This window comes from Rhinolophus sinicus, chromosome 13, assembly GCF_057876585.1.
Source record: "Rhinolophus sinicus isolate RSI-liver-muscle chromosome 13, RSI-T2T, whole genome shotgun sequence".
Taxonomy (NCBI): domain Eukaryota; kingdom Metazoa; phylum Chordata; class Mammalia; order Chiroptera; family Rhinolophidae; genus Rhinolophus; species Rhinolophus sinicus.
In genome coordinates, this window is record NC_142513.1 from 43,002,239 (window position 1) to 43,029,443 (window position 27,205).

A 27,205-nucleotide genomic window follows, 5' to 3' on the forward strand; every position below is an offset into this window, starting at 1 on the left:
AAGTGACACGCATCATTTCCAAGCCGGAACACTTAATTGCTAAAGGAAAACACACCAGGTTTAGCATGGAGACCAACAATATTTTAAATGACATGGCTGAGTGATGATAATAAGTAGAGATCTTCTGCTAACCAGAAATGGAAATATAGATTAGAAAGAAACAGACTTGAATTCTTTTAAGCCACTAAACACTAACCATTGATTAATACAGGTGAAAAAAGGCTCACAGAATGATATCAAATGGAAAAAAAAGGGTAAAAGCATCCTTAAATATATGAAGCCAAGTGTGTGTGTGTGTGTGTGTGTGTGTGTGTGTGTGTGTAAAGTAATGTAACAAGTACTGAAGGAAAAGAAAACACCAAAATGTTAAGTTTTTACCTTGGGATGTTGGGATCATTGAGTTTTATTTTCTTATATGTTTTTCTTTATTTTCTAAAATAATTACCTATCATTTTGTTATTATAAAGCCAACTTTTAACATCTTTGTAAGCATATTCTATATTGGATAAGTAATATTTCAACATATTAATGTATAAATATATTTGGCCTCCTCTTATTGTTATGAATTTAAGTTACTGTTTTCCCATTTCACATAAGACAGTGATTGTCATGTGTGTAATTCTTAACCAGCAATTCAATTATCCCTGTAGCATTGATTGTAGAAGTAATTACTCAATGGTTATAGATAATTTTAGGTCTACATAACTGTTATTAAATTTCTTTTATAAATGGTTTTATCAATTACACTGTTATCAGTATGAGTGCTCATTCATGAAATGACAATATTGAGGGAACTTGTTTTTCTTTTGTAAACTTTATGATTTGACAAGGAAAATATTATAAGCATATTTTCTTAATTCAGTGTATCTTAATCCATCCATGATAAAGCACCAAGTTTATATTTTACTTCCAATGTGCTGCTGAGCACTATGTAAACCTACAGCATGACTAGAATTTATGTGTGGGGCCCCTTTGTGCATCAACCATGTGAGTTTGACATCACTTGAACTTGTCTTCACATTCAACAAGACACATCAACTGATGACACCTTTAGATACCAAGGCAACGACAAACTACTACAAAAGTTTTAATATTTGCACTCAATGTCTGATCAATGCCAGCTGTGGATCACACTCGAGTAGCACTTTATGTTTCTTTAATTTTAGTTAAGTAGCTAGTTATTCTCATATTTAATTTTTATTTCATTTTTGGCAAGTTGTCTTTTCATGATCTTTGCTCCTTTATCTGTTGGATTTATAGTTCCTATTATTGCATGAATTTAACATCCATTAAGACTTTTGGGGAAAAATGGCGGCGTGAGGTGAGCCTCTGTAAAGCTCCCCTGGAATTTACAACGAATCGAACAACAAAAACTCCACAAAGGACTCCCTGCACAGCAGACAGGCAAAACGAAGAGGCCCACTACCGACTGAAATCACCTACAGGTGGGAGATTCGCGCGAGTGGAGGGAGGAGGAGGAAAGGGAGAACTGAGCGGGGATGGAGCCGCGGGGGCGCAGGGCACAGACCTAGCTCAGTGCGCTGAGCTCGCTGCATCCCGGAACTACCGCAGCTGTGGGAGAGGGAAGAACTCGGACTGCTAGGGCTCCGCCAGGGCTCCACAGGGGTGAGGGGACAGCATATAATATGGCTGAACCCAACGCTCACGGCAGAGACCTCGGAGAAAAGACTGAGGGAAAAGGGCTGAAAACGGTAGTTTAAGCCCTCACTGCCGAGCAGAGAACGGAGCCTTAGGCACTGAGACTAGCCTCCCCTCCCTCCCCTCCCAGAGCTTGCCCCGCCCCCACCTGCCAAGTGCTAGAAGCGAAACAGTAGCAGTGTCAGATCAAAACAACGGAAAATTTGCTGTTTTGAGAACTGTGGACCGCAGACACAAATTCACAGCCCAACTAGTTCCGGCAAAGGGGAGGGAGCTGTGGAAGCAGGACCGGCTGTGGTGGTGATCGCCGCCATTGCTCTGGGCCACCTCTCACAACTCACCCCGCCCCTGACCCCACCTATCTGGGCGGATCCCAGCAGGAGTAAACAGAACTGCTGAAACATACGGGCTCTGAATCAGGAGCTGGAAGAGCTTTGGAACATCAAAAGCTCTCTGCATACCCACCGGGACACTGCGCCCTGTGATCTAGACTAACTATTAACAGAGGAGAAGCCCGTCTCCCAAGGAATCCCCCCATTGTGTGAGAAGCAGGAATAGTGCAGAGAAAACATAGCACTACCGTGTGGGAGAAGAAAAATAAATTGCAGTTGGAGAAATAATAAAACATTCTACCAACAAGTACTGGAAAACAAAAGAAAGACCTCTTCCTATCAACCTGTTGCAGAAGTCACTCCTGTAGATGTCTAGGAAGAGAAATAGTAAACCAGTAATCACCATGAATAACCAAGGCAACAAGATAGCTCAGAAAGAAAGTGAAAAATCTCCAGAAAAGGCACTTGAAGATACAGAAACATGTGACTTAAATGACAGAGAATTCAAGATTGCAGTTCTGAAAAAACTCAACGAGATACAAGAAAAGACAGATAGGCAGTTAAATGAACTCAGAAACTCAATCAAAGAACAGCATGAGCATTTTACGAAAGAGATTAAAATTTTTAAAAAGAACCAAATAGAATTTCTGGAGATTAAGAACTCAATAGAAGAAATTAAGAATGAAATAACCAGCTTAGGTAGTAGAGTTGACCAGATGGAGGAAAGAATCAGTGACATCGAAGATAGAAACCTGGAAATGACACAGAGAGAAGAAGAAAGAGACTTGAGACTTAAAAGAAATGAAAGAACTCTACAAGAACTTTCTGACTCCATCAGAAAGAGCAATATAAGAATAGTGGGCATACCAGAAGGACAAGAAAGAGAGAAGGGAACAGAGAATATATTCAAACAAATTGTCGATGAGAACTTCCCAAATTTGTGGACAGAACTGGACCCTCAAATCCAAGAAGCAAATAGAACACCTAGTTACTTCAATCACAACAGGGCTTCTCCAAGGCACATTGTATTGAAGCCGTCGAAAATCAACGACAAAGAAAGAATCCTCAAGGCAGCCAGGGAAAAGAAGACGGTAACTTACAAAGGAAAGCCCATTAGATTATCATCAGATTTTTCAGCAGAAATTCTACAAGCCAGGAGGGAGTGGAACCAAATATTCAAACTATTGAAAGAGAGAAATCATGAGCCAAGAATAATATATCCAGCAAAGATATCCTTTAGATATGAAGGAGGAATAAAGACCTTTCCAGACATACAGAAGCTGAGGGAATTTTCTAATACATGACCTGCACTACAAGAAATACTAAAGGAGGCTATTCGACCACCATCAACAGGGACAATTTGTGGCAACCAAAACTCAAAAAGGGGGAGAGTAAAGGCCTGAACCGGAATATGGGAATGGAGAAAGTAAGCGTGCTGAAGAAAATGGAATACTCTAAATATCAAACTTTCTTTTACATAAACTTAAGGGTAACCACTCAAAATAAATCCAGAACTGAAATATATACTGAAATAAAAGAAGAAACAGAGGGAAACATCATAGAATACCACCACACAGAAATAATAAACAACAAAAAGGTAAAGAAACAATGGAGACACAGCCTTACAGAAAACTAAAGATAGAATGACAGGAAATCCTCACATATCAATAATCACCCTAAATGCAAATGGACTGAACTCACCAATAAAAAGGCACAGAGTAGCAGATTGGATCAAGAAACTAAACCCAACCATATGCTGTCTCCAAGAGACACATCTCAGCTACAAGGACAAGCATAGACTCAAAGTGAAAGGGTGAGAATTGACACTCCAAGCAAATGGTACCCAGAGAAAATCAGGTGTAGCCATAATGATATGAGATTAAACAGACTTCAAGGTGAAAAAGATAACAAGAGACAAAGATGGACCTTTCATAATGGTGAAGGGAACTGTACAACAAGAAGACATAACAGTCATCAATATTTATGCCCCCAATCAGGGAGCACCGAAATACACCAAGCAACTACTAACAGAACTAAAGGGAGAAATTGACCAAATCACAATTATACTAGGGGACTTAAATACATCATTGACAGCTAAGGATAGATCATCCAAACAGAAAATAAACAACGAAATAGTAGCCCTAAATGACACATTAGATGAAATGGACATAATTGACATTTATACAGCACTTCATCCTAAAACATCAGACTATACATTCTTTTCTAGTGTACATGGAACATTCTCAAGGATAGACCATATATTGGGACATAAAATCAGCCTCAGCAAATTTAAGAAGGCTGAAATCATACAAGCATATTCTCTGATCACAAGGCTTTGAAATTGGATATCAACTGTAAAAACAAAGCGGGAAAAAACACAAATACATGGAGATTAAACAACATACTTTTAAAGAAGGACTGGGTCAAAGAAGAAATTAGAGGAGAGATCAAAAGATACATAGAAACAAATGACAATGAAAATACATCCTACCAAAATTTTTGGGATGCAGCGAAAGCAGTTTTAAGAGGGAAATTTATCTCATTACAGGCCTATCTCAAGAAACAAGAAAACTCCCAAATAAATAACCTCATGTTACACCTTAAAGAACTAGAAAAAGAAGAACAAGTAAAACCCAAGGTCAGCAGAAGAAAGGAAATAACAAAAATTAGAGCAGAACTAAATGAAATAGAGAACAAAAAGACAATAGAAAAAATTAATGTGACAAAGAGCTGGTTCTTTGAAAAGATTAACAAAATTGACAAACCCTTGGCTAGACTTACTAAGATAAAAAGAGAGAAGACACTGATTAACAAAATCAGATACGTAAAAGGGGAAGTTATCATGGACACACAGAAATACAAAGGATCATCCAAGAATACTATGAAGGACTATATGCCACTAAATTCAACAACCTAGAAGAAATGGACAAGTTCTTAGAAACATATACCTTCCAAGGCTGAACCATGAAGAACTGGAAAATCTAAACAGACTGATCACCAGTAACGAAATTGAATCAGTCATCCAAAACCTTCCCAAGAGCAAAAGTCCGGGACCAGATGGCTTCACTAGTGAATTCTACCAAACCTTCAAAGAGGATCTAATACCAATCCTGCACAAACTCTTCCAAAAAATTGAAGAAGAGACACTTCTCCCTAACTCATTTTATGAGGCCAACATTACCCTGATACCAAAACCTGGTAAGGACAGCAGAAAAAAAGAGAACTACAGACCGATATCTCTAATGAATACCGATGCAAAAATCCTAAATAAAATTCTAGCAAATCGAATACAACAATGCATTAAAAAGATTATTCATCACGACCAAGTGGGGTTCATCCCCGGGGCACAAGGATGGTTCCGCATACGGAAATCCATCAATGTGATACATCACATAAACAAAATTAAGGACAAAAATCATATCATTATATCAATTGATGCAGAAAAAGCATTTGACAAGATGCAACATCCATTTATGATTAAAACACTTAATAAAATGGTTATGGAAGTAAAATACCTTAACATAATAAAGGCCATATATGACAAGCCCTCTGCTAATCTCATAATTAATGGAGAAAAACTGAAGCCCTTTGCTCTACGTTCAGGAACACGACAGGGCTGTCCCCTATCACCTCTGCTTTTCAACATAGTGTTGGAAGTTCTTGCCAGAGCAATCAGGCAAGAGAAAGAAATAAAAGGCATCCAAATTGAGAATGAAGGAGTTAAATTATCACTCTTTGCAGATGACATGATGCTATATATAAAAAACCCTAAAGACTCTACCAAAAAGCTATTAGAAACAATCAACGAATACAATATAGTTGCTGGCTACAAAATCAATGTACAAAAGTCCATTGCCTTCCTATATACTAACAATGAAATATCAGAAAAAGAAATACAAAAAACAATTCCTTTTGGAATTGCACCAAAAAGAATAAAATACCTAGGAATAAACTTAACCAAGGATGTGAAAGACCTATATGCTGAAAACTGTAAGACATTTTTGAAAGAAATTGAAGAAGACACAAAGAAATGGAAAGACATTCCGTGCTCATGGATTGGAAGAATCAACATAGTTAAAATGGCCATATTACCCAAAGCAATATACAGATTCAATGCAATCCCCATCAAAATCCCAATGGCATATTTTAAAGAACTAGAACAAAAAATCATCAGATTTGTTTGGAACCACAAAAGACCCCGAATAGCCAAAGCAATCTTAAGAAAAAAAAACAATAATGGAGGTATCACACTTCCTGACTTTGGCTTGTACTACAGGGCTACAATAATCAAAACAGCATGGTATTGGCAGAAAAACAGACACATAGACCAATGGAATAGAATTGAGAACCCAGAAATAAAACCACATAAATATGGACAGATAATTTTTGACAAAGAAGCTAAAAACATACAATGGAGGAAAGACAGCCTCTTCAATAAATAGTGCTGGGAGAATTGGATAGCCACGTGCAAAAGAATGAAACTGGACTGCTATTTGTCACCATGTACCAAAGTCAATTCAAAATGGATCAAAGACTTAAGCATAAGACTTGACACAATAAACTGCGTAGGAGAAAACATAGGTACTAAACTTATGGACCTTGGGTTCAAAGAGCATTTTATGAACTGGACTCCAAAGGCAATGGAAGTAAAAGCTAAAATAAACAAGTGGGACTATATGAAACTTAAAAGCTTCTGCACAGCAAAAGAAACCATTGACAAAATAAAGAGGCCACCAACTGAATGGGAGAAGATTTTTGCAAACAGTGCCTCCGATAAGGGGCTAGTATCCAGAATATACAAGGAACTCATGCAACTCAACAACCAAAAAACAAACAACCCAATTGAAAAATTGGCAGAGGACTTGAAGAGAGATTTCTCCAAAGAGGACATACAAATGGCAAATAGACATATGAAAAAATGCTCAACATCACTAATCATCAGAGAAATGCAAATAAAAACCACAATGAGATATCACCTCACCCCAGTCAAAATGGCTATCGTCAACAAGCCAAATAGTAACAAGTGTTGGAGAGGCTGTGGAGAAAAAGGAATCCTCACACACTGTTGGTGGGAATGCAGACTGGTGCAGCCGTTATGGAAGGCAGTGTGGAGGTTCCTCAAAAAATTACGAATAGAATTGCCATATGACCCAGCAATCCCTCTCATGGGTATCTACCCAAAATATCTGAAAACATTTAGAGATAAAGACACGTGTGCTCCAATGTTCATTGCAGCTTTGTTTACTGTGGCCAAGACATGGAAACAACCAAAGTGTCCTTCGATAGATGATTGGATAAAGAAGTTGTGGTATATATACACAATGGAATACTATTCTGCAGTAAGAAAAGATGATATAGGAACATTTGTGACAACATGGATGGATCTTGAGAGAGTAATGCTGAGTGAAATAAGTCAGACAGAAAAAGCAGAGAACCATGTGATTTCACTGATGTGTGGTATATAAACCAAAAACAACAAAAGAACAAGACAAACAAATGAGAAACAGAAACTCATAGACACAGACAATAGTTTAGTGGTTGCCAGAGGGTAAGGGGGTGGGGGGTGGGGGGTGGGAGATGAGGGTAAAGGGGGTCAAATATATGGTGATGAAAGGAGAACTGACTCTGGGTGACGAACACACAATGGGATTTATAGATGATGTAATACAGAATTGTGCACCTGAAATCTATGTAATTTTACTAACAATTGTCACCCCAATAAATTTAGTAAAATGAAATTTAAAAAAAAAGAAAAAGACTTTTGACCGTTTTTTATGGCTGTATATATTGTGTGTTTCTGCATTCTTTGTTTATATCTCATCATACTATGGAAGTAATTTGAGTGTCCATCTTTCTATTTGAAAGTAAAGGAACGAAAATATAAACCATGCAAGTAGTAACGAAAAAGATTTGGAGTGGCCATACCAATATCAGACAAAATAAACTTTAAGTCAAAAATTGTTACAAGAGACAAAGAAGGACACTGTATAGTATTAGGGTGGTGCAAAAGTAATTGTGGTTTTTGCAATTTTTTTTAACCTTTTAAAGTTCAATTACTTTTGCACCAACCTAATATAAAAGGGCCAAGCCATCAGTGAGATATAACAATTATAAATACATATGCACCTAACAACACAGTCCCAAAATACCTAAGGCAAAAACTGAGAGAAGCAAAGGGGAAAATAATTCAATAATAATAGTTGGAGATCTTAATAATAGATAGAATAGTGAGAGAGAAGATTAAGAAGAGACTAAAAATCTTGAATAACAACATAAACCAATGAAATATGACAAATATCTAAAGAACATTTCAACCAACAACAACAGAGTATACATTCTTTGGAAGTACACATGGAATGATCTTCATAATAGGCCATATGTTAGGTCATAAAACAAGTCAATAGATTTAAAAGAATTGAAGTCATATGAATTATTTTCTCAGACTACTATGGGATGATATCAGAAGGTTGGGGAATAGGATAGGGGAATTGGATGAAGGTGATTGAAAAGTACAAGCTTCAGTTATAAGATAAATAAGTACTGGGGATGTACTAATTCATGTACAACATGATGACTATAGTTAACACTGCTGTAGATGTTTAGGAAAGTTGTTACCAAGAGTAAATCTTAAGAGTTCTTATCACAAGAAAAAAAATTATTTTCATTTTTTTATCTATATGAGACAATGTATGTTAACTAAACTTATCATGGTAAACATTTCACAATACATATAAATAAAGTCATAATGTTAAACACCTTAAACTTACACAGTGCTGTATGTCAATAATATCTCAATGAAACCAAAAGAAAAATATAAGTCATGGAAGGAAATTTGGGAAATGCAAAGATATGTGGAAATTAAACAATATACTCTTAAATAATCAATGGGTCAACAAAGAAATCACAGTAAATGTAGACCCAAGAATCCTTAACAAATACTAGGTAACCAAATTCAACACCATATAAAAAAGATTACACAGCATGACCAAGTGGTATCTATCCATGAGTGCAACGTGAATTCAGCATATAAATAGCAATCAGTGATACACAATATTAATAGTAGAATGAGAGAAAGAAAAAAAAAGATCATTTCAAGGGCTGCAGAAAAGGCACTGAAAAAAAAACACACAAAACACTTTTAAAAGAGAGCAACCCAACAAACAAGGAACAGAAGGAAACTTAACCTGATAAAGGGCATTTACAAAACATGGCTAACATAGTGATACTAATCATAATTGATCAATCAACTTATAAGTATTCATTTAGCTCTCACTAAATCAGAGCATAACTTGATGTCTCCTACCAGGTCCAGCAGAGATTGGGTGTGGGGACAGAGCCAGGAGTGCAGTTTCCAGGCTCTCAGCCTCATGTGGAAAAGTGCTGGCTCGGGTAGTAAATGGCCATCAACTGTGATTGGATGGCCATCAACTATGGCTAGTTGGCCATCAGCTGTAACCAGTGAGCCATTGGCCACTAATATAACTGCCGTGGCTACGCTAGCAGCAGATGGTGGCTGAGTTAGCAAGCGTAGATTGCAGTTAGCATGGCGGATTGCAGTTAGCAGGGCAGATTGCAGCTAGCAAATGGGGTTGGTTGGTTGGCAGAGAAGCAGAAGGCAGATTGCAGATCATGTGGATCCTGCTTCCTATGTCTTCAACCCAGCTGCCAGTGAGACTATAGTGGTATGACTCCCCTATCTATGGCTCCGTGGGTGTTCCTTTTTGGCCTCACCATGTCCTGTGTTCTTATGTGGGGAGCGGGACCAGAGACCCCTCATGACACCCAGCATGACATGGGGAAATGTGAGGTAGTGGTATCACAGTGAGAAGTACAGATAGCCAGAATGTGAGTCTTAGCTCTGCTTCTCACCAGCAAGTGAATTTGGGTATCACTTAAAACTGCTTTTCCTCAGGCTTCGTAACTAAAAGACGGGGCATATTGCGACTTTCTCTAGAAGCTTCTGGGATGATCACATCATTGGAAGTATGCAAAATACCTGTAGGACTCAGCACAAGGATGTAATAATGTTATTTTCCCTTGAGAAGGTTTTAACTTAATTACAGAGAAAATGTATAATTGGTTGAACCCTCAATGTTAACTGCTAGCTGTTCTTAGTCCTGGGTTTTTAAACGCCATGAAGACTTATTTCAACATCCATAGGGCACCCACTGAATGCTTCCTAATTACAAGATATATCTTCTTTATATTATTGTGTCAAATTCCTTTTGGAGATATACTTATGGTCATTTTTTTTTCCTTAGGCTTCATTGGCTATTTATCTTGGCATCATTGTAATTATTTGTTTTTCTTCAGCACTTTTTATCTGTCCTCTGAAGAGCAATAAGTGGAATATTGTACACCTGAAACTAATATAATATTGTATACCAACTATATCTAAATTGAAAAAAATAAAGAACTCATTATTCTATTCATTCATTCATGCTTCATTAAACACTAGCTCTAATAGGGTGACATACCAGGGTCTGTAGTTCCAAAGATGAATTCAGTCAATTCAGCATGGCCTCTGCTGTCCAACATAGACAGGGAGTGGAGAAACCACACAGCAGTGGGATGAGTGCCACCGGAAGCAGGGTTTACCTCAGCAGCAAAACACATTGGCAGAGTTACCTTTATTTTCTTGGAGAAGTCAGGAAAAACATCCACAGTGAAAGCTATGTTTTTGCTGCGTCTTGAATCATTAGTGGACCATAAGAAATACAATTAACACTGAGGAAATGGAATTTCATGGTTGCAGAGGTGAGAAATAGCATTAGGCATTTAGGAAGTAATTTCACCTGTCTTGAGTATAATTGGCACAAGGGAATGGGAAACAGGAGTGGAAAGATAGGCAGGAGTCAGGTCATGATTAGTGCTTGAACCTCACCGTAAGGATGTGGGTCTTGCCCCAGACTGTGAGTAGATGTGGGCATATGACTGCTCCTTCCAGCCACAGTCAATCCACAGCCCAGCTGTGGCAACACACTCGCCCCTTCTTTGGAGAGGCCCCTCTTTGGGGAGGCCCCTTTGATTTTTATGGCAGGAGGAATCCAGCGAGTGGAAAGCCTCTTCCCAAAACTGACTTAGAGACTTTAATTTCAATTGAACATGACACTGCTCTTCTTTCTATATGGGGTGCAATGTAACAGTTATTTTTGCAGGTTATGCAAGAAGCCAAAGCTGAGATGTGATACTGGGGGTCTTCCTCTGGGCCTCTGTGTCTCAAAATTGTGAATCACTTTTGGGGCATGTTTAAAAAGGGGATCCATATGCTCTATTCCAGACTTGCTGAATTGGGACCTCTGGGAGATAAAGTCTTGAATGGGAATTTTTCAAATTTTCTCCAATTAGTCTTAAAGTAAAATAAAATTTGATAATTACTACTCTTGCCTCTTGCTTTTAAAAAATAACCTGTGTTTTTAAGAACAGGTTTGGATTTATAAAAATTACAAAGACAGTATATTCCCATATGCCCTGTACAGTTTCCCCATTAACATCTTACATTAGTATGGTACTTTGTGGTCATTCATGAACCAATATTAATATGATGATGATGATGATGATTGTATTACTATTACTGTGAGTCCATACTTTATTCAGATAGTCTCAGTTTATCCTGGCATTGTTATTATTGGTTCTATTGTTCTTTTTCTGTTCCAGGACTGCATCCAGGATATGTGCAACATTATGTTTAGGATTCTTTTTTCCTTAGGCTCCTCGTGGCTGTGACAGTTTCTTGTCTTTGTTTTTTATTATCTTGACAGATTTAAGGAGTCTGGCATTTTATAGTATATCTCTGAACTGGAATTTATATGATGTTTTTCTCATGATTAGACTGGGATTGTGGGTTCTGGTTTTTGTTTTGTTTTGGTTTTGCTTTTTTTGTTGAGAAAAATCACAGTTTAAGTGCCATTCTCACCACATGCTATTAAGGGTACATACTATTAAAATGATATCGCTGTTGAGCTGAACCTTGAACCCCTGGCTGAGGTAGCATGTGCCAGGCCTCTCCACTGGACAGTTACTCTTTCCCATTTTCTTTACTACACTTTGGAAGGAAGTCACTATGCACAGGCTCTACTTACGGGATGAGGAGTTACGCTCCATGTCCTTAGAGGTAGACTATCTACATTCTAATTCTATATCTAATATCTAGAATTCTTTTCAATGTGGTGTTGGTCTTTTCTCCTCTATTTGTGTATTTACTTACTCAATCATTTATTTATATTGGTATAGACTCATGGATATTAATGTTATACTTCAGGTTATAATCCAATTCTACTTTATTTACTTTGTCACTCAAATTGTTCCAGCTTTGGCTATTGGGAACTCTTTCAGTTGGTTTCTGTATCACTTTGACATGCCCTCATCATTGTGGATTGATTGACTGATTGATTACTTTATTTTACTTTATTTTATTCTATTTTATTATTGAGCACTTCCTTATTTTCTGGCATTAGAAGATGCTCGAGGCTCATCTTGCACATTTCCTATCCGTGTCTTACAATCAGCCATGTCTCTAAGAATCTTTGCTTCTTTTTATTGAAGAATGGTACTAGATACTATTATTTGGACACTAGGTTTCTACTGGGGTGTTGCTGCTTCTGGGTCCTCTCAGCTGACAGAGCCAGGAGATATATGTGTGCATACTAAGCTATGTATATAAATATTTCCGTATGTACTTATCCATATTTATATGAAGCTAACTATGAGTTCAAACTGATATCTTTAACTCTACTTCATTATCACGTAAATCATTGTAATCTCTCTACCTTGCTTATCTGTAACTTCTACTCCAATAGTGGAAAACCTAGTTGCACCCATCGGCCATGCATTCACTTAATAGTTCAAATCTAGTATACATGTATAGCAGTATCAGGATTATTAAACTATACCCCAGAGGAAATGACTTCACCAACTAGAGTACAGTTCTTATGTACAATTTTTTGCCTTTCATCTTAAACTCCATTCATTTCCAAAGTTACTTAAGTCAGCACGTTTTTCCTCTGTTCTCTTCAGTGAGGGGTTTCACCCATTTGTATTCATACAGGCATACCTTGGAGATAGTGAGGGTTTGGTTTCAGACCACCGCAACAAAGCGAATATTGCAATAGAGTCACCCAAATTTGTTGGTTTCCCAATGCATATATTTCCAGTGCAAGTTATGTTCATATAATACTGTAGTTTATTAAGTGCAATAGCATTATGTCTAAAAAAACAATGCACATGCCTAATTAAAAATTGCTCTATTGCTAAACAATTCTAACCGTCTTCTGAGCCTTCAGAGTCATACTCTTTTTGCTGGTGGAGGGTCTTGCTGCAATGTTGATGGCTATTGACTGACCAAGGTGCTGATTGCTGAAGGTTGAGGTGACTGTGGCAATTTCTTAAAATGAGACAACAATGAAATGTATCCCATTGATTGACTCTTCCATTCATGAATAATTTCTCAAAGATCAGTGATCATAGATCACCATGACAAATACAATAATAATGAAAAATTTCAAAATACTGTGACATTATCAAAATGTGACACAGACACAAAGTGAACAAATGCTGTTGGAAAAATGGCACTGATAGATTTGTTCAATGTAGGGTTCCACAGCCTTCAATTTATTTAAAAACGAAAATCTGTGAAGCACAATAAAACAAGGTATGCTGGTAGTTAGATTATTTTGTCACATTCTGCATTCCATTCTGGGATTTCTGACCACCTAAATGATATTTTAAAATTTTGCACATATTATTGCTTGTCCTATTCATTTTTTAATGAGGTAAAATTCATAGAACATAAAATTAACCATTTTTAAGTGAACAATTCAGTGGTATTTAGGACATTTGCAATGTTATACAGCCATCACGCCTACCTATTTCCAAAACATGTTCATTACTCTCAAAAGAAAGCCCCATAGCCATTAAACAGTTGCTGCTCATTCCTCCCTCCATTCAGTTGCTGGCAAACACCAATTAGAGTTCTGTTTCTGTGGATTTACCCCTTCTGGATATTTTATATAAATGGAATCATGCAATATGTGATCTTTTGGGTTTGTCTTCATTCACTTAGTATAATGCTTTCAAGATATATCCACTTCAAGATACATCCATTCAAGATACACTGTACTATATATCAACATTTCACTCCTTTTATTGTTTAATAATATTCCATTGTATGTACATACCACAATTTATTTATTCATTTATCTATTGATGAACACTTGGGCTGTTGCTATATTTTGGCTCTTATAAATAGTGCAACTATAAAAATATGTGTACATGTATTAGCTGGAGTACCTGTTGTCAATTCTTTTGAGTACAAACTTAGGAATGGAATTGCTGAGTCATATGGAAATTTTATGTTTAATTATTTGAGGAAATAACAAGTTGTTTTCCACAGCAGCTGAACCATTTCACATTCCCACCAGCAAAGTACGAGGGCTCCAATATCTCCACATCCTTGCCAACATGTTCCCCCACACCCCACCTTTTATTTTCAATTTTAGTCATCCTAGTGGATATGAAGCGGTATCTCATTGTGATTTGGATTTATATTTCCCTTATAACTAACAATGTTAAAAATCTTTTGATGTATTGTTTGCCATTTCTATATCTTTTTGGAGATATGTTTACATAAGTCTTTGCCCATTTTTATATTGGATTGTTTTCTTTTATATTGTTGAGTTTTAGAGATACCTTTATAGATGCTAGACAGTAAAACCCTATCAGATATATAATTTACAAATATTTTCTTTCATTGTGTTGGTTGTCTTTTCACTTTCTTTTAATGTCCTTTGAATAACAACATTTTTTAATTTTTATGGTGTCCACCGTACCTATTTTTTCCTTTGGTGATTTGTGTTTTGCAATTATATATGAGAAATCATTGCCAAATCCAAAGTCACAAAGATTTACCCCTATGTTTTCTTCTAATGTTTAATTATTTTAGCATTTGTGTTTAGGTCATCACTTCATTTTGAGTTAATTTTTATGCATGGTTTCAGGTGGGGATCCAACTTTATTCTTCTAATTTTGAATATACAGTTATTCCAGCACCATTTGTTGAATAAACTATTCTTTCCCATTGAATGTTCTTTGTATTCTTGTTGAAAACTATTCGCCACAAATGTATGGGTTTATTTTGGACTCTCAATTTAGTTCCTTTGGTCTATATATCTATTATCATGGCAGTGCCACATGTTTTCAATACTGTGGCTTTGTAGCTAAGTTTTGAATTGGGGAAGTATAGACCTCCAAGTTTGTGCTTCATTTTCAGTACTGCTTTGGCTATTGAAGGCCCCTTACAATTCCATATGAATTTGAGGATCAGCTTTTCCATTTCTGCTCCCCCCAAAAAAAATGCCATTGGAATTTTGATAGGGATTGCATTCAATATGTAAACTCCCTTGGGTAGCATTGCCTTCTTAACAACGTTATGTCATCCACAAATATGATGTCTTTCCATTTACTTAGGTCTTCTTAAATTTATTTTGGCAATGTTTTGTAGTTTACAAATCGTTAACCTCCCTAGTTAAATTTATTCTTACTTACTTTATTCTTTTGGATTCTTTGATAAATGGAATTGTTTTCTTAATTTTCCTTTTGGATTCTTCATTGCTGATATGAAGAAATGTAACTGATTCTAGTGTGTTGATCTTATATGTTGCAGCTTTGCTAAAATTATTCATTAGTTATAGCCTTTTCTTTGTTGTAGATCTTTGGGCTTTTCTATCTATATAATCATGTCATCTGTGAATACAGATAGTTTTATTTCATATTTAACTTGGATGCCTTTTATTTCTTTCTCTTGCCTAATTTCTCTGATTATAACTTCTGGTATAATATTGAATAAAAGCAGTGAAAGCAAACATTGTTTTGTTCCTAATGTTATGGGAAAATCTTTCAGTCTTTTAATTGAGTATATTAGCTTTGGGTTTTTCATAAATGCCATTTATCATATTGAGCAAGTTCCCTTCTATTACTAGTTTTCTACTTTTTTTTTTTTTAAATCATGAAAGGGTGTTGAATTATCTCAAATGCCTTTCTGAGTGAGTTGACATGATCATGTGTGACTTTCCCCTTCTGTCTATAAATGTGATGTATTACATTGATAGAATTTCATAAGTTGAACCATCTGCATTCCTGGGGGAAAAAATCTCATGTTGGTCATCATGTAAAATCCTTTTAATATGGATTTAGATATAGTTTATAATTATCTTGTTGAGGATTTTTGTGCCTATATTTGTAAGGGATATTTATTGGTACTTGTTTTCTGTGTATCTTATTCCTTTTTTTTGTTCCTTACCTCTTCCAATTGCCTTGTTTTCAGTTAATTGCCTTATGGCTTCAGTTAATCTTCATATTTCTGACTCATTTTGAAATAGTCCCAAGATGATTTAGTTTCTTTCACTCTTCTATCCTATTGGTGCCGTGTGTTTTTTTCTTGTACTTCGTTTCACCGACACTCCTCACCTCCTGTTTCATTCCTTTTCTTGAGTTCCAAAAAGAAAATGATTAAACCAAAGAACACAGTGATGATTCTTTAACCCAGGGGATTTGCTCAGGGCTTCAGTGGAGTTATGTTTTGGTGTAGTAGAGACATATAACCAGCACAGGCCAGGCTAGACTGATATATGTCTCAAGCCAACACACGGGGCATAAAGTTATTGTGTTTTTAGGATTGCTATTTTGTGATTTGTTTTGTTTTCCTTATTTATTATTTATAACCAGTTATAGTTTATTTAGGTTCTCTTTGCCATGGAAGTACAACAAACATGGGACCTGCAGATTCAATATTTGGAAATGTGTATCTGTGTATCTATTGGGCTGTAGGTGGAAGACACAAGAAGAGGTTGTGTTTTTCTGTCACCTTTTGAAGAGAAAAGAGAAAAGGTGGTGAGAGCCACAACATTTTCCTAGGTGATTATAAAACAAGAAAAAGAAAAGAAAAGACTACCCTCATTTTTGGACAACAGTTCTATCTTTGGGACAAACCCAACTGGATAAAAAAAAAAAAAAAAAAAAAAGTTATACTTCAAATTAATGGGGTTTTAGAATAACGGTCTTAATTTCGTTGCTAACCATCCAGACATTTTTTTACTTCTCCCTTAGTGAGTCCTATTCCTGATTCGTATAAGTTTAAACTACTGTCTAAATGAAATCCATGCAAAAGCTAATTTTGTAACTTATAAATCTATTAAGCACATTTTATATAATTTTGGTACATTTGCATGCACATGACCATTGAGCAGGGTTTACGCAACTGATTGGGAGATGGGACTCCAGGATCTAGGACATGGTTCTACTGCGCTAACCTGGGAAATTCCCAACATCTATGGGATTCAGATTTCTACTTGGAAAAAATGATTGTAATGGCTGATCCACAGGCTGTTTTAAGAATAGAACAAAAAGATACCCAAATATCAGTCAATGAAATTCTTTTTTTTTTAAATTAAAGTTTATTGAGGTGACAATTGTTAGTAAAGTCACATAGATTTCAGGTGTACAATTCTGTAACACATCATCTATATATCACATTGTGTGTTCACCACCCAGAGTCAGTTCTTTTCATCACCATATATTTGATCCCCTTTACCCTCATCTACCATCCCCTTCCCCTTTACCCTCCGGTAACCACTAAACTATTGTCTGTGTTTATGAGTTTTTGTTTCTTCATTTGTCTTGTTCTTTTGTTATTTCAGTTTTATATACCACATGTCAGTGAAACCACATGGCTCTTGACTTTTTCTGTCTGACTTATTTCGCTTAGCATAATAATCTCAAGATCCATCCATGTCGCAAATTGTACTATTTCATAGTTTCTTATGGCAGAATAGTATTCCATTGTGTATATATACCACAACTTCTTTATCCAATCATCTATCGAAGGACACTTTGGTTGTTTCCATGTCTTGGCCACCATAAATAAAGCTGCAGTGAACATCGGATTACATATATCTTTATGGATAAATGTTTTCAGATTTTTAGGGTAGATACCCAGGAGAGGGATTGCTGGGTCATATGGTAATTCTATTCATAATTTTTTGAGGAACCTCCACACTGCCTTCCATAACGGCTGCACCAGTCTGCATTCCCACCAACAGTGTATGAGGCTTCCTTTTACTCCACAGCCTCTCCAATACTTGTTACTTTTGTCTTGTTGATGATAGCCATTCTGACTGGTGTGAGGTGATATCTCATTGTAGTTTTTATTTTCATTTCTCTGATGATTAGTGATGTTGAAAATTTTTTCATATGTCTATTGGCCATTTGTATGTCTTCTTTGGAGAAATGTCTCTTCAGGTCCTCTGCCCATTTTTAATTGAATTGTTTGGGTTTTTTTTTGTTGTTGTTGAGTTGTATGAGTGCCTTATATATTTTGAATATTAGCTCTTATTGGAGGCGTTGTTTGCAAAAATCTTCTCCCATTTGGTTGGTTGCCTCTTTGGTTTGTTGATGGTTCCTTTTGCTGTGCAGAAGCTTTTTAGTTTGATATAGTCCCATTCATTTTTTTTAGCTTTTACTTCCCTTGTCTTTGAAGTCAAATTCATAAAATCCTCTTTGACCTCAAGGTCCGTAAGTTTAGTACCTATGTTTTCTTCTATGCAATTTATTGTTTCAGATCTTATGTTTAGGTCTTTGATCCATTTTGAGTTAATTTTGATACACAGTGACAGCAGTCTAGTTTCATTCTTTTGCTCATGGCTTTCCAAATCTCCCAGCACCATTTATTGAAGAGTCTCAATTAAATTATTCAAAGTGAAAAGGCTTTAGAAATTTAAAGTGTTATTCATGTTTTGAATATTTACTCTGAAAAAAAAAAAAGCATTACATCAGAGGCTATTTTACATTTCTGTTAATTAAACATAGTACCCTTTTTTAAAAAATATATATATATATATTTTTTTTTTACATGAATTTTCCCAAATCATTTCAAATTACGTTTAGAGAACAATAGTACATTTGAGATTTGGAGAAAACAAAGTTAGGAAAAAGAGGAGTATTGTGTTGTCAGATAAGTTTGTGAGGTATCTGATGATATAGCACTGATATGGAATGTAGTAATGTTGAGTAAATATCCACTCACTTCCCTCCATACTTTGTGGAAGGAGATAGCTTCCCACCCCATTGTTATTTGGCTTCTTTATGTGACTTGTTTTGATTAATGGAATGTGATATAATATATGCCACATCCAAGCAGAGAATTTAAATCCAAGTCAAATGTATGGTTTGGCTTGGCCTCTTGCACTTGTGTCTTCATCATGAGAAGAGCTTTCTCCAGGTAAGCTCTGCTCCTTCAGCCTGGGTCCCAGAAGAATAAACATATGCATTGGAGCTATATATGACATGTAATTTCCAAATAAACTGACACAGCTGACCTATGGACTTGTAAGAAATACAAGATAGTTGAAAGACACTGAGATTGGAAGGGTTTTGTTATGCAATATTTTCAAAATAAAGGCTGATTAATTCACATATTAAACACCTTTTAACTACAAGACTTCTCAGGGCATTTACTGTGCTGATGACCATTGTGGATCCCAAAATTAATTGGTCTTAGATTTACATGTTGTAAGGAATCATTATCATAAAATACAATGTTTAGTGTTACTTGTTTTTTACACCATGTTGTCTTTGAAAACCAGAAAGCATTAATGTTACAAACATCCCGTCTTCACACCACTCAATAATAACTATGGCTTTATTGTCTGGTAACTCCCACTAATATAGACTAGTAGATATACAGATGTAATTTAATGGTCAAGAGCAATGGCTTTGGAATAAGACAAGCATTGTATTTAAACCCCATAACTTAGAAGATAAGGACATTGGGAAATTCATGTACATTCTCTGAGACTTAATGTCCTTATTGGTAAACTTCGGATCATAATATTAGCATCATAGAATTGTTGTGAGGATTATTTGGAATATATAATAGGTTTAGCACAATGATTGACACAGAGCATGAGTTCAATAAATGGGAGCCAATATCAATATTTCCTAAAGGTCCATTGCTATAAAATCCTGTTTAGAGAAATTGGAAGTAAGAAAGTAGTAAGGCTAAGGAATACAGAACAAGTTGATTTTAATCAAAGAACAGATTATCTAGAGGAAAATACCTTCCACATCATTTAAAAAATCTTTTTTGGCTGAATTCATCTCTCTAGTTACCCCAATAACTTTTTCATATTACTGAATTCAACTTTTCCTAATCTCCACCTTTGTCCATCAATAACACCCCACTCCCTCATCCCAAAATGGTAACATGGAAAGACAGTGACAGTTGACAGTCTGTCTGCATTTATTTATTTACATGAACAGAAGAAGTCACTCTGTCCCTGCTGTTCCACGTGGTTCCTAGGACTTCACATTTCTACAACCCACCTGCTCAACCCAAATTAGCAATTTCTAGTCCTATTAAAATCTAAAAGACAGTTAGAATTTGGAATCATGTGGAAAGTTTCAACATTTCAAAGTATAAAGTAGAGCTTCTCTAACCCCTGCCTTGAGTACTCCGCTTTAAGTGTTGGAAAGGAAATGACCTTTCAAAAGATGGAGTAAGCAAATGGGGCACATAGTCTTTTCTGGCCCTTCCTGGGGATTTTTTAAGGCATTTCCTCAAAGAGCTCTCTAACTTTCCAAGGTTTATTCATTGTGCCAGAGAAGGAAATGTACCTGCAATTATTCAAGCTCAATTTGAGCACAGCATTTTGATTTTAAGAAGAAAAATTTACCTATAAAAATGCTGCTTTTCTTATATAGCGATCTATAAACATGTTCTGACAATATTCAAAATGGGTTAAAACTAGGGTTATGTTTCTAAAGGTAGATGCCTAGAGTCAAGGTGAGTAACTTAAGTGAATCTATTCATTTTAAATATAATTAAACTGTCCATGCACTGAAATTCTGCATAGTTTTCGGTTATTCTTTCTCATATTGGCACCATTTTAATCTCCCCCTGCCTCCAAAAAAAAAAAAAAAAAAAAATACACAGAGTGAGTACATTAAAGGCAAAATGTGAGCAAATGGCATTGGGAATTTTGGAAATTTAATACAAAGCAATCAGACATTTAAAAAATAGACATTTCTGAAGGCAGGTATATTAATCAGCCAAATAATTTGAGGAAATGAATAGCAATATGAAGGTAACTTTGACTCTTATGAAGAGCTGACTTGTTAACACATTTCTCAAAAACAAATTGATGTTTTCTTGATACATTTTTCACTGGGAGTAAAATTCATAATGTCAAGGTCTACATGAAGACAGTGAAAAATTTACAAGAAAGCCAATCAGGGAGGTAGCAGCTGAGATAGGACAGAGTATAGAGAATTGTCTTTGTGTGTGGTAATGTATACATAACACAAAATTGACCATTTGCACCATTTCTCAACTCTTGTTTTGGCACAGTTCAGTGGTATCAAATGCATTCACGTTGCTGTGCTCCCATCACCACCATCCATTTTCAGAACTTTTTCATCATCCCAAAATGAAACTCTATACCCATTAAACAACGATTATCCCAGTCCCTGAAAACCATCATTCCACTTCTGTTTCTATGAATTTGACTATTCTAGGTGTCTCAAATAAGTCATACAAATATTATACACATACTTCACCTAGCACAATATTTTCAAGGTTCATCCACGTTGTAGCACATATCAAAATTTCCCTCCTTTTAAAAGTTGAGTTACATTTAATTGTTATGTGTGTACCACATTTTGTTTATCCATTCATCCATCAATGGACACTTGGGTTTTTTTCTACCTTTTGATATTGTGAATAATGTTGGTATGAATATTGGTGTACAAATATGTGTTTAAGTCCATGTTTTGAGTATATACCCAGAAGTGAAATTGCTGGATCATATGGAAATTCTACATTTAATTTTTCAAGGAATCACCATACTGTTCTCTACAGAGGCTGCACCATTTTACATTACCAGCAATGCACAAGAGCTCCAATTTTTCCACATCCTCACCAACACTTGTAATTTTCTTCTTTTTTTTTTAAAAAAAGTAATTATTCCAATAGCTATAAATGAAATCTCATTATAGATTTGACTTGCATTTCCCTAATGATTAGTGATACTGTGTATCTTTTTATGTGCTTGTGGTCTATTTGTATACCTTCTTTGAAGAAGTGTCTTTTCAAGTCCTTTAGCAATTTTTAAGTTATTTTTTGTTGTTACTGAGTTAACAAAATTTGGATTCGTAGCTTAATTATGATGAATTTGATTGTCACCTCAAAAATTGTAAAAAATGGGGGCTGGCCCGGTAGCTCAGGCGGTTAGAGCTCCATGCTCCTAACTCCAAAGGCTGCCGGTTCAATTCCCACATGGGCCAGTGGGCTCTCAACCACAAGGTTGCCAGTTCAATCCTTCAAGTCCCGCAAGGGATGGTGGGCTGTGCCCCCTGCAACTAGAAAACGGCAACTGGACGGGGAGCTGAGCTGCACCCTCCACAACTAAGATTGAAAGGACAACAACTTGACTTGGGAAAAATAAATAAATAAATAAATAAATAAAAAATAATAATAATAATAAAAAAAAGTTATAAAAAATTATAAAAAAAAAGAGATAGCTATTGTAATGGGTCATAGTCATTGTTGAAATGATTGCTGAATAAGTATAATGCATTTTTAGTCAGTGAAAAGAGATTTATTTTTTATGTAACTCATTCCATCTGAATCATGTAATCCTATATTTAGTAGAATTCTCCTGTTTTACAGGTTATTTTTTTTTGGACTCCCACAATTAGAGAACAAAGTCAAGAAAAGTATTTTCCTGTGGTATTTGTCCACTCATCTGTTTTCTATCTTCTGTTTGCTTATTTCTTCTTGCTGTGAAACAGCAGTATTACTGGCAACAGGTTCTTTTCTGTTTGTTTTAAAAACACACTCCCAATCTGGCTTGGGTGTGATGGAGGATCATATAGAGTCCTCTTTGCCCCACCAAACTGTGTCACCATGCCTTAGATCGACCACTTGCTCATGTGTACCTTGGACAAGTCTCCTCACCTCTTGGTGCATCCTTGCCTCGTGTGCAAAGCTATATTTGACATCACATCAAAAGACTATGCATTGATGACCTGAGGCCTCACCTGGCAAATGCATAGAGCCCCAACCCTCATTATGCCACCCCCACCACCACCTCCACAAGACTGAAAACCCAAATCTGTTCTGGCTCTGCCTACACACTCCCTACTGGGTCCAGCAGCCTGATTGGAATTTTTAAATAAACACCTACATAGCACTATCCCTGCATCGGGCACTATCCTCAGCATTTTATATACATTAACTCACTTAATTCTTGTAATAACCCTATACATCCTATTTTTACCCCCATTTTGCAAATGTGGAAATGGAGGCACAGAGAAGACAAGTGAATTGCCAGGGGTTACACAGCCTGCAAGTAGTGGGAGGCAGGTAGCCCAGCTTCCATGACTTCTTAACCACTGCCTCGGTCAGCCTTAAGGTTTTCTTGGCCCCCAGGGCTCCATGTCCAGATCTTCCTCCCTCCCCATCTCAACACTTGCCACTCACTTTAACCCAAGCCACCAGGAGGAATTGCTGCAACTTTTGAGTCTTTTTATCTAAAAATATACTTTTAGGCTCAAAATGATAAAGTAATAAGGATATTATTATATCCATCTCACAGTTTAATCCAATTTGCTGTCATCTTTATTGATCATGTTCATGATTAATGGATTGACATACCATCTTTATGGTATGTACATTGTAGCAGATGCTAGAGGAATTGCTAAACTGAAGCAAAACAAGATCAGGGTTGAATTAATCTCACAGCCAATTGCTAGATAACTCTTGTTTCCCATGAGATGAGAATCACAACGATAAACCATGAAGGTGGCTGTAATGTGGCCAGACAAAGATGAAAACACTCAAATACATTCTGATTTATCTTGTTTCTAGAGAAAAACTAGTAGAAAGGGGCAAAGAGGAGAAACGTTTGTGAATAATATAGTAATCACAGCATTGTTTGGGGTCTAGAATATTAATAGGTGGCTATATTTTAACTGAAAATCCCTGTTAATTGATCACAGTTTATATGTGAGCTTCCCTAAAATCATGGGGTCCAAAGCCAGACATGTCTTTCCAGAATTTCCTATATGGAAGATCTTTGCAAGATGCTACAGTTCTGAATTTCTCAGCTACAAGGGGTTTCAATTGTTCCTCCCAACCCTCAACTTCGAACTGAATCTCAGGAGGAGGCCCCCAGCTCCACAGTCTGGACAGGCAACATCTGTCTTTTCAGGAGGGAAGAAAACGCAGTTTCAGAGAGATAGTAAAAACTGTCCCCAGGAATAAGGGCCACCGAAGGATTGGCAGTAAAAGAGACAGGAAAGAAGTCCAGATGGAAGGAAAATACTAAGTGGGTAAAGATGAGACGGAAGTAGAGTAGGTGCAGGCAGATGCCATAATGAATTACAGAAAGGATTAATCAGTGACTCAGCAGTGAGTTGCCTCTTAGGTAAATGCTATTGATATTTGCCTTAAACCAACAAAGAAACTGAGGCACAAGAGAGCGCAGATGCAAGATCATTCAGCATGTGACAGAGATAGATGGCAAAAAAAAGGGGGGAGCTACTTTTATACCCCGCTATCCAGGATGACTTTTCATACTACTTTGTTCAGTGTCATTCTGTTCATTGTAGCCGATGCTGCAGGATCTATAATGCAGGAGGAGCATTGACTAGGGAGAAGGGATAGCATAGTTATTATTTACAGATGTTATAACTGAATTTTTAGAGAGTCTGAAAATTTTAAAACTAATACCAAAATAAGGTGATATTGCTAACCAGAAAACAAGTAGAGGTTTTCTCCACTATCCAAAAGTGAAGCATTCCTATAAAACCTATCCTAAGCTGAAATGGTGTAAAGTTAAGAAGCAGTTACCACTGATTTTCAAAAGTCTGACAATTAAGTTCGCAAGCTCATCTTAGAAAAAGTGCTACATACCTCATTGCTGAATATCATTATGGTCACTTTCAAAGTACTCCCCCTGGGAAGCTATGCACTGATGCCAGCACCTAGTCTACTCTTCAAAGCAATTTTGGAACTCTTTTTCTGGAATGGCCATCTGAGCTGTCGTAGTATTACCCTTGATGTCCTGAATGTCATCAAAATATTTTCCTTCCAATATTTCCTTTATCTTCCGGTAAAGAAAGAAATCACTGGGGGCCAGATCAGGTGAGTATGGAGGGTGTTCCAATACAGTTATTTGTTTACTGGCTAAAAACTCTCTCACAGACAGTGCTCTGTGAGCTGGTGCATCGTCGTGATGCAAGAGTCATGAATTGTTGGCGAAAAGTTCAGGTGGTCTAACTTTTTCATGCAGCCTTTTCAACACTTCCAAATAGTAAACTTGGCTAATTTTTAGTCCGGTTGGCACAAATTCATGACGAATAATCCCTCTGACATAAAAAAAGTTTAGCAACATTGTTACAACAAATTTGTGAAATTGTCAGACCTCATATGTGGGGATTTTTTTTAGTGTTTTCCAAGCCAAGAAATAACTTACCAAATCATACCAAACAACACATAAAACTTAAAATAACACTAACATATAGTAAAAGCAGATAGGGGAAGGATCTTGGTACCACTCTTACTGCCTGGGGTGTATGCTTCCTCTATAACAGCTGGTGATAAAGCAAATGCTGAACACTATTTTAGCATTTCATTTTTTTTTGCATAAAAGTGAAAATCCTGTTTGGATTTCTTTCAGTTAGTGAAAACAGATACTAATGTAGGTCTTGGTAAAAGTGAAATGGCAAAAGCAGGGGATACCTGTATACTAAAATTAACTGTTTTTCCAAGTATAGGCAATAACTTATTCAAAAACATAATGAGAAAATATATGAATCAATAACTTATTCAAAACTCAATGAGAAAATATATGAATCACACAGGCCAAAAAAAAAAAAAAAAAGGAATAACTTTAAGAATCAATGTTCAAAAGCAAAACACAATCACCTGAAGATCATAAAATCTTAGTATTTGGAAAGACATGTCATGTGGTATAGAGAATAATGGATTATGGCATTTTATATACATTAACTCACTTAATTCTTGTAATAACCCTATACATCCTATTTTTACCCCCATTTTGCAAATGTGGAAATGGAGGCACAGAGAAGATAAGTGAATTGCCAGGGGTTACACTAAAAAATGTCAGTTTTCCCCAAATGAATGCATCTGTTTAATACCTTTAATCAAATCTTGATGGAATTTCTTTTGAAATTGTCAAATAAATTTTTCTGGAATAATAACCAAGCAAAAATAGCCAGGATGTAAAAAATAATGCAAGAACTCTGGGAGTGGCTCCTCCTAGCAGCTACAAAATGAATTGAGAGTGGAGACAATAATAGTAGCTATGGTTTGTAACTGTCTTTCCTGAGCTATCATATTTCCCAACCTTATAGGAACCACACTACTCTTAAAAGAGAGGCCAGAGAGTTTGAGTACCTCTTCACAAAGTCACACAATTAATGGCAGTGTTTTTGTACAGTGCCAACCTTCTTTACCACCTGTGCTATGAGCTACATATAGTCAACCCAGCTAGCATCAGTGCATAATCAATGATGGGTCAATGGACCAGAAGTGAACGCCCTGGATTAACTAACTGTGTGTTCAAGGAACCACCATCAATCAAAGAATACGATATTCTTTAAAGATTGGTGCTGAACAATTACGTACCTCTTTTGGAAAAATAAAAGTATTCTCACATTCTGTAATCTACTCAAGAAAATTCCATCTGGATTAAGAAGCTAAATGAAAAAAGTGAAAACTAACAAAAAAATTTACACAACAGAAAAATATGGGAAAGGCAAGCTGCTCTCATGTTGGAGAGCTTTCTACGTGTAAAAAAAAAAAAATCACAAATGAAATGTAACAGGAAGACTTAATTACCTGAAATGTCAAAAATTTCTCAACCAAATTAAAACATCATGAATTGGTTAAAATTGCAATAAAATGATGTACATACTTAATATAGAAAGTGGTATATTTTGTGAAGGGAGCTTAATAATATATATCGATATGATCAAAAGTTCTTGTCCTGTTGTTGCCAAGCAGCAGCCTACCAGTCTGTCTCCTTGTACCTGCCCCTAAAGCAAGGAGTCTGTGAGATGGATCCTTTCAGGGACTTTGCTTCACCTTTGTGTTTGCACCTTATGTCTCCCAGTTTGGCCCCAGAAAGATGGCTGGT